Raw genomic sequence first — 16,282 nt, 5'->3', positions numbered from 1 at the left:
AAATCCGATCAAATCACTAATTGAGTTAATTAGGATATCAAAGTCCATCAACATGAAACCTTGATCGAAGAGTCCCAAACCAGTGGGACTCTTGACCCCGATACCCAAAATGTGTGGGACTTGTGATCAGAGAATCCTGATTCTCGATCACAGAGTCCCAGACACGTAGGACTCATAGTCCACGAACATTAGAACTCTTCATCAGCCATCAGATCAGATAGGAACCTCTAATGTGTGTGACCCCGCAGGTTCGAACCTAAGCCGGTAGCACAGGAACCAATTCCTGTACTAATCGAAGTGACCATCTAGCAATGGTACCCGACATCCAGATAGGTCGAATAGTCACAATTGCAACACTCAAACCTACGTGAACATGGTTACTGTATAATTCATCCCTTTTGACCCCTGTGTTTAGGACGACTCAGGATTAAACTGTCAACCCTGATTAGATCATCCGAGTCGTGCTCAACTCAATCAGTCCTGTGACTCCTCACTAGGACTACCCTGGCCAAGATTTTGCTAAATTGAAACACGACTGTACACAGCTCCTGAACTGAAGTGGTCAATCCCATCTTGACACACCACCGACAAGTCAAGTATTGACACACCCAGCAGCCTTCCATCACTGAATTAGAAATTCAGATAGTCCGGTGCCTAAGTGCAGTGAGTTGCTTGCAAGTCACCGTGCGGTCTCAGGTTGGAGGGATAGTTATACCCATATCCCATCAGAGCAAATCTTGACACAGAAAAAGCTCCGGAGTCAGTTACGTTCAGTGCAGATGTACCCTTACATCTCACCTGTATGCCATACCAGTATCTCCACACTCCTTGGTTAAGAGGACAACCAACCTATATGGCACACAACGACCTATGCTTGATAAACATTGTTGTCCTTGGTAACAACGATCATTTGGTCGCGAACAGGTTTAAGGACTAAACGACAAATCCTCCTTTGTCGAGTCTAAATAGTCCTAAGGACTTCACCACAACACAGGAGTTCATTAGAAGATGAAATTTATGATGAAAAATGCCAAAATAATTTTATTTATTTATAATTTATATACTAATACAACAAAGAGCACAACCGTCAACAGGCTGACGATTGGCTTTGGGATACTATTCCAACACTACCTTATGCAGTCTGAAGCATCTTACAGATCAAATTTTGCTATCGATACATTTGGATGAGCTCCTCCACAGTCATACTATCATCCCGATGATACTTCTTAAAGTCAGAGTTGGAGTGAGGGATCTGAGATGTCTTATAATCTAGAGAGAATGCCTTATGGGATGAATATTCAGGAGTACAGTGCTTCTTGGTTATAGGATGGATTGGTATTCTTTCACACTATGTCAATGATCCAGATATCTACGAGCGTCACAAATACTTGACGAGAAATTAGATGTAAAGCAGATCTTAAGGTTAGTATATCATTCTTTGTGCTTTGTACTTTAAAAGTTTAGATACATTTTAATGCATTTTATATATTTTTTTTTTAATTTTAGGATGATGGAGTTGTAATATAATGTAAATAAATATATATTTAAAATTTTTTATTAAGATTTTTTGTACCGCTATCGAACTCAAAAATTGAACCCAAATATTTAATAATATGCAAATAATATACTTTTGGGGTTATAATTAAGAATTAATAACTTGGAGACCTAAAAAAACGAAACAAAACAACAAAAAAAAATTATACCAGTACCGAATCAGTACGTCGGAGCGTATTGTGTGTCAGCATGATACGATACCGTACCGTACCGGCCCGACATCGATATGGGTATCGATATCAGTGCAGCGATCCTTGTGCCTACCTTTACTAACAGTCTCCCTGACTGAAGTGGTCCTCCTGAACTCAAATTCTCTCCCATCGATCGTAGAGCCAAACTCCGATGCATAGCATGATGGTCTAATCATTCTCTATATCTGGCCATCTCCTCTAGCCGATATTAATTATTCAGACTCATCTGAATGGTAGCCTCAATCTATGCCTCTGATCTGAAGAGGAGACCTCTAACTTTTTGGAGTGATAGAAAGGTGGCTCAGCGGTTTGATGGTCTACCTCCATCCTCTTCTGCTTTGCCAACTCCTTCGCTACTTTAGAATTAGCGAAGTGTTTCTTCATCAGCTATCAGACCTCCGGTGGGCATTTTTAATACATGGTCACATTAGGATAATCACTAGTCAAATGCTGCTTCAACCAAGTCATCCCTCCTTCCTTGAACTCTATATTACACCATTTGCATTTTCAATGATGTCGAGCCGAAAGCATCTCGCCATGCTCCCAACTATGTCACGCTCTGTATCTTTCTTCTTAATCATATCTACAAGTTTAACAAAATATGTCAATTTAATAATAATGCAAAAATATTATAATTTTTCATCATAAAAAAAAATCTATATTTTAAACTTCAAAAAATATATTTGATTAATATATTTCATACTTTTAATTTTTTATAATTTTTATTTATATATAATTTTTTAAATTTTTAATAATAGTTTTAAATCTCATAATTCATAAAAATATGTTGTGCTTCAAATAATACTTCTGAATTAGCTAAAATATATTACTAATTTCATATATATTTTAAATTGATTATATTTTTTATTATTTAAGTAATTAAAAAATATTTTTTTAATTTTAAAAATTAAAAAAAAATATTTGAGCTTAGATCCAAATAAACACATGTCATGGATGCTATATATATTTTTTTAAAATCTATTAACATGCATTAGATTCTATTTATTATTTTATTTTATTCAAAATTAAGCCTAGACTATTATGCACACCATGCATCGAAATCTTCACAATCAGACAAAATTTACACTGAAAGTAGCCTGAATCATCCTAAACAATATTTTAATTCTATTTTTTTTAAATTTATTTTTTAAATTTTTTTAAATATATATATTTAAATAAATATATAATTAACAAAAATTAATGATTTTACCAACATCATGTAGTAAAATCATACCAAAATCATAAATTTTGGTATGATTTTTCCTTATTTTTCTACTTCTTACTGTCTTTCAGCCAAAAAAAGATGAAAAAATTAAGCAAAAGAATAAAGGATAACCTGCCTTCCAATCGAAATATGTCGACTCAAAAAAATTATGAAAATTTTTGGAGTGTGGGATGTTTTTTCTTGGCTTCGCGTTCGTCATCGGAGTCACAAAGAAGAGAACTTCTCTGTGACTTTGAGTCTCTGCCTTTCGAACTTTTCTGTGACTTGAGTCTCTACCTTTCATTCGAAAGGTAGAGCTGTAGAATGATTCTCCTATCCCACAGCCCACCCCCACCCCCCACATGACCCATCCACCCAATCCAGTACCACTCGAATCGAGCCAAATCGAAGCATACCACCCGATTTTGGAGGGCTCAAGCCTAAACTATACCAAACTGATTGATTTGGTGCAGTTCAGACCATTTTCCAAAAATTCGGCTGGAACTAGATAGGTTCCCCACCAATATGGTTCGATATGGGGTGTACTAACCAATTCGGACTAGTATGGAGTATCGTGACTCCTATTGATACTCCAAAGCTGGGATAGACATGTGCGCAATTTGTCGTTCCATCTAGATATAAGGGCAAGATAGCTCAAACTCATAATACATGTCCAAAAATATCTAATTTAATAATAAAGAAACATAGATAATCATGGTATTCCATATTGATCTGAACCGATCGGTACACCCCGTATCAAACCATACCAATGGGGAGCCGATCCAGCTCAGGCTGAATTTTCGAAAAATGGCTCGAACCATACCGAACCGATCGGTTCGATATGGTTCAAGCTTGAACCGCTCAAAATCAAGCATATGCTTTGGTTCAGCTTGGTTCGGGCCTGAACTGAGCCATATCGGGAGGGGGTGGGTGGGTCACGTTGGGGGGGCGGGATTGTGGGCTAGGAAAATCATTTTACAGCTCTACCTTTAGAATGAAAGGCAGAGACTCAGAGTCATAGAGAAGTTCTTTTCTCTGTGACTCCGAGGACAAATGCGAAGCCAAGAAAAAAAATCCCATACTCTCAAAAATTTTCATAATTTCTTTGAGTCAACATATTTCGAAAGGAAGGTAATCCATCATTCTATCCCTAAATACTTTTTTCACCTTTTTCTGGCCCAAAAATGGCAAGAAGTAGAAAAATAATAAGAAATCATGCCAAAATTTATGATTTTGCTATGATTTCATTATATATCGTAGATCTTTGGTTAATTTACATGATGATGGAAAAATCATTAATTTTTCTTAATTATATATATTTTAAAAAATATATATTTTTAAAATAAAATTTAAAAAATAAAATTATAAAATTATAAAATCATAATATTGTTTAGGATGATTCAAGCTACTTTTAGGATAAATTTTATATCCGATTGTGAAGATTTTGATGCATGAAGTGTATAGTAGTCTAGACATAATTTCGAATAAAATAAAAAAATAAATAACATCAAATGCATGTTAATGGGCTTAAAAAAATATATGTAACATCCATGACATATTTCTGCTTGGATCTAAGCTCAAATATTTTTTTTAAACTTTCAAAATTAAAAATATTTTTTAGTTACTAAATAGTAAAAAATATGTAATCAATTTAAAAAATATATAAATTTAGTAATATATTTTAGCTAATTCAGAAGTATTACTTCAAACACATAACATATTTTTCTAAATTTATGAGATTTAAAATTATTATTAAAATTTAAAAAATATATATAAATAAAAATTATAAATAATTAAAGTTATGAAATATGTTAATCAGATATATTTTTTGAAGTTTAAAAAATAAATTTTTTATGATAAAAAATTATAATATTTTTACATAATTATTAAACTGACATGTTTTATTAAACTTACAGAAATAAGTAAGAAGAAAGATACAGAGCGTGACACTATTTAGGAGCATGGTGAGATGCTCTCGACTCGATACTATTAAAAATGCAAATAGTGCAATACAGAGTTCAAGGAGGGATAACTTGGTTGAAGCAGTATTTGACTGGTGGTTATCCCGATGTGGTCATGTATCAAAAATACCCACAGAAGGTCCGATAGCTAATAAAGAAGCACTTCGCTGATTCTAAAGTAACGAAGGAGATGCCAAAGCAAAAGAGGATGGAGGTGGACCGTCGAGTTGCAGAGCATTTAGATAGTGGACTTAGCCCAGACTATTACTAGATTCATTAACAATCATATATGGATCCTATCATTGATGCAGACATACACTAGAGGAAGATCTTGAGATCGGATATCCCACGATTTGCTACAAACTACATAGTACTTGATAGCCTTCTGGAAAAGAAAGCAACATTGCGTCAGATGTTTCTCAGTGTCGAATGGCAAGAGAGCAGATATAGGAAGGTCGGCACTAAGGAAAGTCATGTGGAAAACTTGATAATGAGTCAGTCATTCTGACGATGGGTTAATAAGATGGTGAAGGTTATCAAGCCATTACATAAGATGCATCGCATTATGGACAGCGAAAGATACCTCCAAATGGGCTTCTTGTATTACATGATGGAGAAGGTAAAGAAATGGATCAGTGAGATAGATCTGAAACATGCCCAGAAATATATCAACATCATTGAGTACCATTGGGACCAAGGTCCGCTGTACCGATACCGGATCCCGTACTGATGGCGGATCGATACGGTACGGTATTGATACCATAGCGTACCGATTCGGTACCGACATAATTTTTTTTTGTTTCATTTTTTTTGGGTGTTTAAGTTATTAATTTATAAATACAATCCCAAAATTACATTATATTGCATATTATTGACATATTTGGATTCAATTTTTGAGTTCAGTAGCGGTATAGAAACTCTTGATCCAAAATTCCAAATATATATTTATTTATATTATATTACAACTATATCATCCTAAAATTAAAAATATATATATAAATATCCATTAAAATGTATCTAAATTTTTAAAGTACAAAGCATAAAGAATGATATACTAACCTCAATATCTGCTCTACATCTAATTTCTCGTCGAGTGTTTGTGATGCTCGTAGATATCTGGATCATTAGCATAATTTGAAAAACATCAGTCCAACCCTCTAACCAAGATGCATTGTACTCTTGAATATGCATCCCATAAGGTATCCTCTCTGGATTGTAAGACATCTCAGATCTCTCACTCAAACTCTGACTCTAAGAAGTATCCTCGAGATGATGGTATGGCTGTGGAAGAGCCCATCCGAATATACCGATAGTAAAATTTGATCCATAAGATGCTCCAGGCTGCATAGGTGTAACCAATAGAAGACGATACCTCGGATGCACCATATCCATATGGATCATAAGATGGCTATGGATAATATGATCCATAATGCGAGGATGATCTAGATACATCCATGGACCCTACTTTATATGCAAGATTATCTGCAGCTGCATCGTGTGCTGGACAACCTCTAGGAGCCCATCGTCTATATGAAATCGGCTCCCCACGGTCTCTACCAACTCGTCCACTATGGTCCCTATCTTGTGTGGCATGTGTAAATTGGGACTCATCGATGAATCGAATATCACCCTGCGGCTGTCTTATAAACAGTGGTCTCCAGTCTTCCATTCCTCTCTGATCATCAGATCCATAACTACTACTACCAGTATCATCATCACTCTCTCTGGTCTCCGAATCTGAGCCAGATAGCTCCTGTACTCTCGAAAGTGATGCACGTGCAATTGTCTTTTCTTTCCCCCCTTGTGCCCCTCTGTGACTGAATTTTCTATAATTGGGAAGATGGATGTCTTCTTGCTGACTGCGACCTCATCTATACATCTATCGCTCGAACCTCTACGAAGATGTATCGGACATCGAGTAATGTGATGAATGAGTCTCCTGTGTCCCCTCAGACTATGGTCGATCAGCTGAAACTTTATGTGGAATATTTCTTTTTGCCCATTGCCCTGGATCCACCCTGATCACCCTAGCTACCACACTGGCTAGTCGTGGAGGGGATCCCGGCTCATCAAGCTCTGGCTCCTGCTGCTGACTTGCAAGCCATCCGATGATCGGATCATCATCCTCGTCAGCATAATCATCTAGTATCAGATCAGTATACTTCAATTGTACTTCCTCCTGAATGCATTTTAGCTTCAACTTCAATTGTAGTGAACATATACAAGATCATTAAGATTTTTTGTGTCAGACAATTTCTCTGTTTGCTATGGATAAGGGCGAAAGTCGATCAATTATGCTCATAGCCACTAGCAGAGATCATCCAAGAAAGAATACGGACAGCCACACCTCTCAAATATTCTGCAGACATTCCAAAATGAATCCACCATTCAGCTGCAAAAGTAAAATTACATATCAAATTTTATGATATTATTAAGCAAATTTACATATCTATGCTGCTCATTATTGATATGTAATTTACCTGGATTCATCTGCTTGTTGCTTACGACAGCTGATGGGACTCTCAAGCTGTCTGATCCCTCTCTAAACTGTTTCGTCTATAAAAAAATATATTTTTAAATTTATAAATATATCGTTGAGTACAGATCTAATTCAGTTGAATAATCATATCTGTTTTAAACTAGTATACTTCTTGCAGACACAACGATGCGATTTTTGGATCGAGTACCATCTCATACATCACATTACGAAGAGCAGCAAGAAGTTCGTTATCCATATCTATCCCAAGAGTGGTATACTGGAATCTCAGATTCAAATAATAAGCCGCAGATAAATTCCATAACTGATTAAGTATACTTTTATAAGCATAAAAAAAATATTTTAAAATATTCTTGAATTCGTGCTTACCGGCTAGATGCAAATCTCTACCCATCTGATAGTCCCAACGGTGCTCAATAATGTTAATGAATTCTTGAGCATGCTTCAGATCATTCTCACTGATCTGTTTCTTTGTCCTCTCCATCATATAATATAAGAAGCCCATCTGGGGGTATCACTGTCCACGATGCGAAGCACCTCATATATTGGCTTAATAGCCTTCACTACCTTCTCAGCCCGCTGCCAGAATGACTGACTCGTCACCAAGTTCTCCACATGACTTCCATCAGTGTCGATCCTCGCATATCTGCTCTCCTGTCACTTGGCACTGACAAACATCTGACGTAAGGCTGATTTCTTCTGAAGAAGACTATCAAGTGCTATGTAATTGGTAGCAAATCGTGTGATACTCGATCTTAAGATCTCCCCCCCAGTATATGTCCGCATCAATGAAAGAACTCATATGTGATTGTAGATGAATCTAATAATAATTTGGGCAATCTCCACTACCTGCTGTACTCTACGAATCTTTCCAATATCCATCAATATAAAATCAATGCAATGTGCAGCACATGGGGTCCAGTATATCTGCAGTCACTGCTCCATCAGCAACTCTCTGACAGCCTTATATTGTGGTCCATTATCTATGATGATCTGCATGACATATTGCTCACCCACTGAATCAATCACCTCCTCCATCAGACCAATGATATAGGTGGCATCGTTTATCTTATCTGAAGCATCAATTGATTTGTGAAAAAATATTTTTTCATCACAGTACGTCAAAAAATTAATGATGCTCCGTCTAGTAGGACCGATCCAACCATCACACATCACTGTTAGTCCATATGCAGGCTATTTATTCTTGTAAGAAGCAATCCATCTCTGCAGATCCTCCTTAATATTGTCAAGAAGCTGACCATAGATATCCTTAAGTCCTGGCGGATCTACACCCTGGCCGACAGCCTCTATAGCTGAAATGGCAGATCGATAGTAAGGATTGGCTGCTGCATTTGTTGGAATATGGCTCAAATAAAATCATGATCTAATAGCTCGCCACATATCCTTCTTCTTATCTTTTTTCATCATAGTGTCAATCCTCTGTTGCTTTGAATCCTTACTGGGCAAAGCATGTGGATCCAAATCATGGATGGTAGCTCCTGCTGGAATATCTCTGGAGGACCTCCTCCTACTGCCAAAAGCTCCCAACAAAGATAACATGCTGTGTCTACTCCCTCTACCATCGGGCTCTCTGACTGATGTAGTCCTCCTGAACTTGAATTCTCCCCCATCGATCGTTGATCCAGATCCCGATTCGTAGCATGATGGTCCAAATCGCTCTCTATACCGAGTCATATCCTCCATCGGTACTGATCAGCCAAGCTCGTCTGAATGGCAACCTCAATCTGTGCCTCCCCATCATCTGGAGCAGAAGCCTCCTCTGACTCTTTAGAGTGATAAGATGGCTCTGCAGCTCGACGATCTACTTCCGTCTTTCTCTGCTTTGCCCTTTCCTTCATTGCTTTTGAATCAGCAATGTCTTTTTCATCAACTGTCGGATCTCTTGTGGAGATTTTCGACACATGGACACATCAGGATAACCACCAGTCAGGTGCTGCTTCAACCTAATCATCCCTCCTCCTTTGAATCTGTGTTGCACCATTTGCATCTCCAATGATGCCGAGTCGAGAGCATCTCGTCATGATCACAACCAATATCACGCTTTGAATCTTTTTTACTCATTTCTGCAAGTATAACAAAATACGACAGTTTAATAATTATTAAAAAATATTATATATAAACTAAAAATTCATAAATTCAAAAAAATATGTTATATACTTCAAATAATATTTTTGAATTAACTATAACATAACACTAATTTTACATATTTTTTATTTGATAATATTTTTTATTATTTAAATAATTATAAAAATATTTTTAATTTCCAAAATTTAAAAAAAAATTGAGGTTAAATTCAAATATTTCAATTGCTTGAATCATTCTAACATCATTCTCAATTTCAAAAAAACTCTAATTTTATATTTTTTAATTTATTTTTTTATTATTTTTTTATGAATATATATATATTAAAAATATATAATTAATTAAAGTCAATGAACGTCATGCTGTAATTTTTTTTTCTTACAAATATCTGCAAGTATAACAAAACACGATAGTTTAATGATTATTAAAAAATTATATATAAATTTAAAAAATATTTAATAATAATTTTAAAACTTATAAATTCAAAAAAAAATATGTTATATTCTTCAAATAATATTTTTGAATTAACTAAAATATAACACTATTTTTACATATTTTTTATTTGATAATATTTTTTTATTATTTAAATAATTATAAAAATATTTTTTTAATTTCAAATATTTTAAAAAAATATTGAGGTTAGATTTAAGTAGCTTGAATCATTCTAAATATGATTCTAAAACTCTAATTTTTTATTTCTTTAAATTTATTTTTTTATTAATTTTTTATGAATAAATATATATAAATATTTAAGAAATATATAATTAATATAAATTAATGATTTTAATATTCTCATGTAGATCTTCAAAGATCTATCACATATAATTAAATCATACCAAAATCATAAAATTTTGGCATGATTTTCTCTTATTTTCATACTTCTTCATTTTTATTCTTTTTTAACAATAAAAATATAAAAAATAAAATATTTACTAAAAAAATAACACATTACCTTATCTTCGACCAAAAATCAGCATCTCCTCGAACCAGTGCTATAATTTGATGGATTTTTTTCTTTTTTTTTTGGCATCTCGTTGACTTGGAGATGTTCTGTGGAGTTCTCTGAGAGCTCTCGAACTTCTCAGAGAGACAACCCACCTGCGCTATCACTAAAAGACAGCTCAAGCCCCACTCCCCCCCAACTCCCCCCTTTGTTCACGTGGGATGTCGGTACAGTTTGGTTCAATGTCGAACCGAACCTACCAGTCCATACCATCTGATTTTAGGGGGTATGGAGCCGAATCGCACCGAACTGGGCGGTTCAGTGCGGTTCGGAGCTGTTTTTTGAAAAAATCAGCCGAACCAGATTGGCTGGCCACCGATCCGATTCGGTACGCCTCGGTACAGCAAAGCCTACTCGAAACCCTTATAGGGCTAGCTATTGATAGTACCTGATATCTAGTCCATCTAATCTAAAGCATTAAATCGATCGACTACAAATCAAGAGTCAAGTTAGGATGCTACGATACAATCTATGATGAAATCTTATATGCTTGGTCTGATCAAGTTAGGGACTAGCAAATTTGTTCAATAGTTAATGATCAAGATCCCTTCATCGGGATCTATTAAGACTATTAGAGGATCTTTCTAAGGTCCAGAAAACTCTAGAATAGAGACATAATCTAGAAATTGACATTTTTTAGAGAGAAAAAGTGGGGATTCAAACTCAAAAGAAGGAAGAGAGAGAAACTCTCTCTTCTTTCCTTTTCTTTTTTTCCTTTTTTCCCTTTTCCTCTTTTTTTTCCTTTTTCTTGTTTTTCTTCTTCCTTTATCTTTCTTCTTGTGGGTTCTTAGGCCAAAACAGGGGACCATGTGGTCCGTCTTTGTTCCTTGGTTCGGAGGCCATGACCAACAATATTGTGGTCGGGGGTAGCTAGGGCTACGATGGCACAGCCCAAAAATTCAGATCGATGGTCGGTGGTGATCACCAATGCTGGAAAACTAGCAATAAAAAGGGCTGAAAACTAAGGAAAATAGAGGTGGGGTTTCTAGGAAAAAGTCCAACGATCGTTGGCCAGAAAATCAAGCATGTGGGCTATGGAAGATGGCAAACCAAATAAGCTCGAGATTGAAAGATTCTTACATCATTTTTGGAGTTCAGGCCATGGTAATTGTAGAAACCTCCAGTGAAAGCTTGATGAACTTCGGCTACTTTTCATAGGATTAGGTCTTGATTCTTGATGGGAAGAAAAGGGAAGATCTCTTCCCTTTAAATAAGGCTAGAGGGGAAAAGGGAGCTGGACGAAATCCAACTTCCATTGAGATTAGGAGTCCGAAACAGAGGAAGACTCCTTTAGGAGTTCTTCCATCACATAGTTTTCCCCCTTTTTATTTTTTTATTTCATGCTTTTAGATCGATGCAGTTTCTAGGTTGATTGATTTGGGGTATCACAGGCTAGATGTAAATCCCTATCTATCTGGTAATCCCAACCAGGGTTCGCCGTATCGAGCCGAACCTCCCGGTATGGGCGTACTGAACCTCCAGGTAAATTACATATCAATAATGAGCAGCATAGATATGTAAATTTGCTTAATAATATCATAAAATTTGATATGTAATTTTGCTTTTACAGCTGAATGGTGGATTCATTTTGAAATATTTGCAGAATATTTGAGAGGTGTGGCTGTCCATATTCTTTCTCAGACGGTCTCTGCTAGTGGTTGTGAGCATAATTGATCGACTTTCGTCTTTATCCACAGCAAACAGAGAAATCATCTGACACAAAAATATCTCAATGATCTTGTATATGTTCACTACAATCTGAGGTTGAGGCTAAAATATATTCAGAGGAAGTAAATTGAAGTACACTGACCCGATACTAGATGATTATGCTGACAAGGATGACGATTCGATCATCCGATGACTTGCAGGTCAGCAGCAGGAGTCAGAGCTTGATGAGCTAGGATCCCCTCCATGACCAGCCAGTGTGGTAGCTAAGGAGATCAGGGTGGATCCAGGGCAATGAGCAAAAAAAATATTTCACATAAAGTTTCAGCTGATCAGTCACAGCCTGAGGAGACACAGGGGACTCATTCATCGCATGACTCGATGTCCGATACATCTTCGCAGAGGTTCGAGCGACAGATGTATAGACGAGGTCGACAGTCAGCAAGAAGACATCCATCCTCCCAATCACAGAAAACTCAGTCACAGAGAGGCACAAGGGGGGAAAGAAAAGACAGTTGCACGTGCACCACTCGAGAGTACAGGAGCTATCTGGCTCAGATTCGGAGATCAGGGAGAGTAATGATAATACTGATAGTAGTAGTCATGGATCTGATGATCAGGAGAAAATGGAGGACAGGAGACCACTATTTATGAGACATAGCCGCAGGGTGATATTCGATTCATCGGTGAGTCTCAGTTTACACATGCCACGCAAGATAGAAACCATGGTGGATGAGTCGGTAGAGATCGTGGGGAACCAATTTCATATAGACGATGGGCTCCTAGAGGTCGTCCAGCACATGATGCAGCTGCAGACGATCTTGCACGTGAAGTAGGATCCAAAGATGTATCTGGATCATCCTCACATTATGGATCCTATTATCTGCAGCCATCTTATGATCCATATGGATATGGTGCATCCGAGGCATCATCTTCTAGTGGTTACTATCCTATGCAGCCTGGAGTATCTTACGGATCAGATTTTGCTACCGACATATTCGGATGGACTCTTCCACAGCCATACTATCATCCCAAGGATACTTCTCAGAGCCAGAGTTTGAGTGAAAGATTTGAGATGTCTTACAATCCAGAGAGGATACCTTATGGGATGAATATTCAAGAGTACAGTGCATCTTAGTTGGAGGGTTGAATTGATGTTCTTCCAAATTATGCTAATGATCCAGATATCTACGAGCGTCACAGATACTCGACGAGAAATTAGATGTAAAGCAGATCTTGAGGTTAGTATATCATTCTTTGTGCTTTGTACCTTAAAAATTTAGATACATTTTAATACATATTTATATATTTTTTTTAAATTTTAGGATGATATAATTGTAATATAATGTAAATAAATATATATTTAGAATTTTGGATCAGAGTCTCTGTACCGTTATCGAACTCAAAAATTGAACCCAAATATGTCAATAATATGCAATATAATATAATTTTGGAGTTGTATTTATGAATTAATAACTTGAACATCCAAAAAAAATGAAACAAAAAAAATCTATCGGTACCGAATCGGTATGCCGAAGCATACCGTGTGTCGATACGGTACTGTATCGATATCGTACCATACCAATCTACCATCAGTATGGGGTTCGGTACCGGTATAGCGGACCTACTTTAGGGTTTCTATTTTGAAAATCATTATAGTTAAATTTTGATAAGAGCACGATTTTAGGTATTAGGTTTTGCAAGATAAATTTTTAAAGTTCTGTGGATTCATTGGAGTACATGTGAGATAAGTAACGACCTATCTTCTCTAGATTTTTTATTTATATAATATTATTTTAAATATAAAATAAATTATTATAGATTTTATATGTGATTTATGAATCTCATGAAAATATGTTTTGAATGGAATTTGATATAAAATTTTGAAGTAATATTTTTTTTACTATTATCATACTGCCTACTGATCTAAAATCGTATATGCATATTTTGAATTGATTATAAAATATATGTTATTCTGTGAAAAGAATTTTGATATGAATCAGTTCTGGACTCTCAGCTTGACTATGTTCTAAACCTTGCTAATTGGGAGTTATGTATTGGCACTCTGAGCTAATGATTCTGTTTTTGGCCCAGTCACAAGGTATAAGTGTGGTATTCTGGCCCAACCATGGGATAAAAGAGTAGTATTCCAACCCCACCATAGGATATAAATGTGGTGTTCCAACCCTGCCATAAGGAATAAGTATGGTATTCCGGCCCGACCATAGGGTATAAATATGGCATTCTGACCCAACTATAGGGTATAAGTATGGTTATAGTGAAAGACTAATGAGTTAAGTAATATTTATTTTGATCAGATTTATGAATATGATTGATTTTCAAAATCAGATATATGATTATATATATGAATATTTGAAAGATACTAATATTACTGAATTTATATTTTGAAGATGAATTTGATTGTGTTTATGCATTGATTAATGATAAATTATATTTTTATATTAGCAACTCATATTATCACATGAATTATCTAGCCAAGATAATCATTGCTTACTAGACTGTCAAGCTCATTACTCTATATTTTACTATTTTTATAGATTCAGAGATCTAGCTTGACCTGAGGATTCGATATGGAAGAGTGAATAAGATGGAGATTTTGATATTTTGTTTTAGATTAGGATTTATTGAGATTTGATGCTAGACCATAAAATTTTATTTTATAAGATATTTGATTTAATTATATTAAAATAAATTTGAACATTAATTATTTAAATTTTATTTTGTTGTTGCTTTATGATATCATGATGAGATGCCTTGCATGCTTGCAGAAAAAGTTCTCCATAAATATGCAACGGTTGCCATGTCCTCCAACTCACAATCTCAGATCAGGGGTGTGACATAGTCGGTAAGCATGAATTCAAGAATCCTTTGAAAATTTTTCTTCTCTTATACTTGTATAAGACTACTTAATCATTTGTAAAATTTATTTACAGCTTACTATTTGAATCCGAAGTTTCAGTACACAATACCTGAGATAGATATGGATCACAAGCTTCTCACTACTCTCCGTAATGTGTACATAAGATGTTGCCCAATCCAAAAATCGTATCTATGTGTCTATAAGAGGTATGTTAAGTTAACTAAGGTGTGAGGATTTAATTGAATTCAATTTGTAATCAATAATGTTGGTGCAAAAATCTGCTTGCGTCGGAGAAGCTGGAGTCGGGGAAGCCGCGGTCGCCGCCGGGACCTGCAAAGGAAGTCTAAACCGGATGTGGGGTTGCTCCGGCAAGACCCTCCGACGCTCAAGTCAGTTCTCTGCCTCAACAAGAATGGAGTGCTCGAACGGAGAATTTAGCAGAGTTTTGAGATAAGAAAATGAGCTTATAGAATAACGTATCTGGGTCCCCCTTTTATAGGCGGGGGAGGTAACGGATTGATGGCGACGTTTGTAACCGCCAGGTAGTGGGCCGCCCTTAGTCAGGAGGAATCTACTGCGAAGAGTAGTGGAGCGGAGCCGTGGCCATCACTGGGGCGTGCCACGTGGAATCTGCCGTGGGAAGTGGGATGCAGATGCTGCGGCGTCTTGCCAGTGGATGGGAGAATCGTGCGATATCAGCTGCAGGAGGTGGAGCAGGATCGCGGCCGTTTATCGTGGCCTGTCAGGCAGTAATGGAGCCGCGTGGGCGCGGGATCCGCCGCAGAGAGTCGAGCAGTGTTGCGACCGTTACTGCGGCCTGTCAGGGAGTGATGGAGCTGCGCGGAGTCCGCCGCAAGAAGTGGAGCAAAATCGTGGCCGTGATTGTGGCCTGGGAGTGCAGATCTGCTGGCTGAAGCTCGACAGCGATTGGAGTTCGGCCCTCGTATGGATCCGGGCGGAGTCCTCCTTGCGATCGGGTCGTGGGTGGAGCCCGGCTCCCGTGGGGGTCCGGACGGAGTCCGGACATAGTCTGTCTGTGGCCGTCGAAGTTGAGGACGGAGTCCGGCTCTCGTAGGAGCCCGGACGAAGTCCCCCCGTGATTAGAGTCGAAGGAGAGGTCCGGCTCCCGTAGGAGTCCGCTTGCAGTTGACGTTGTTGGCAGAGTCCGGCTCCTGTAGGAGTCCGGACGGAGGCTACTGGCAGCTGTTGGAGCTGAGGACGAA

The 16,282-nt window shown here is 37.0% G+C and overlaps 2 pseudogenes; both read right to left on the bottom strand.

The window, feature by feature from the left end:
• LOC105049231 (protein CHUP1, chloroplastic-like) overlaps positions 1 to 16,282 on the bottom strand; it is an 84,308-nt pseudogene that overhangs the window by 21,774 nt on the left and 46,252 nt on the right.
• LOC114913663 (uncharacterized) lies at positions 2,231 to 8,580 on the bottom strand (annotated as a pseudogene).

Source organism: Elaeis guineensis, chromosome 7 (genome assembly GCF_000442705.2).
Source record: "Elaeis guineensis isolate ETL-2024a chromosome 7, EG11, whole genome shotgun sequence".
NCBI lineage: Eukaryota > Viridiplantae > Streptophyta > Magnoliopsida > Arecales > Arecaceae > Elaeis > Elaeis guineensis.
This window is presented reverse-complemented; position numbering and strand designations above follow the sequence as displayed.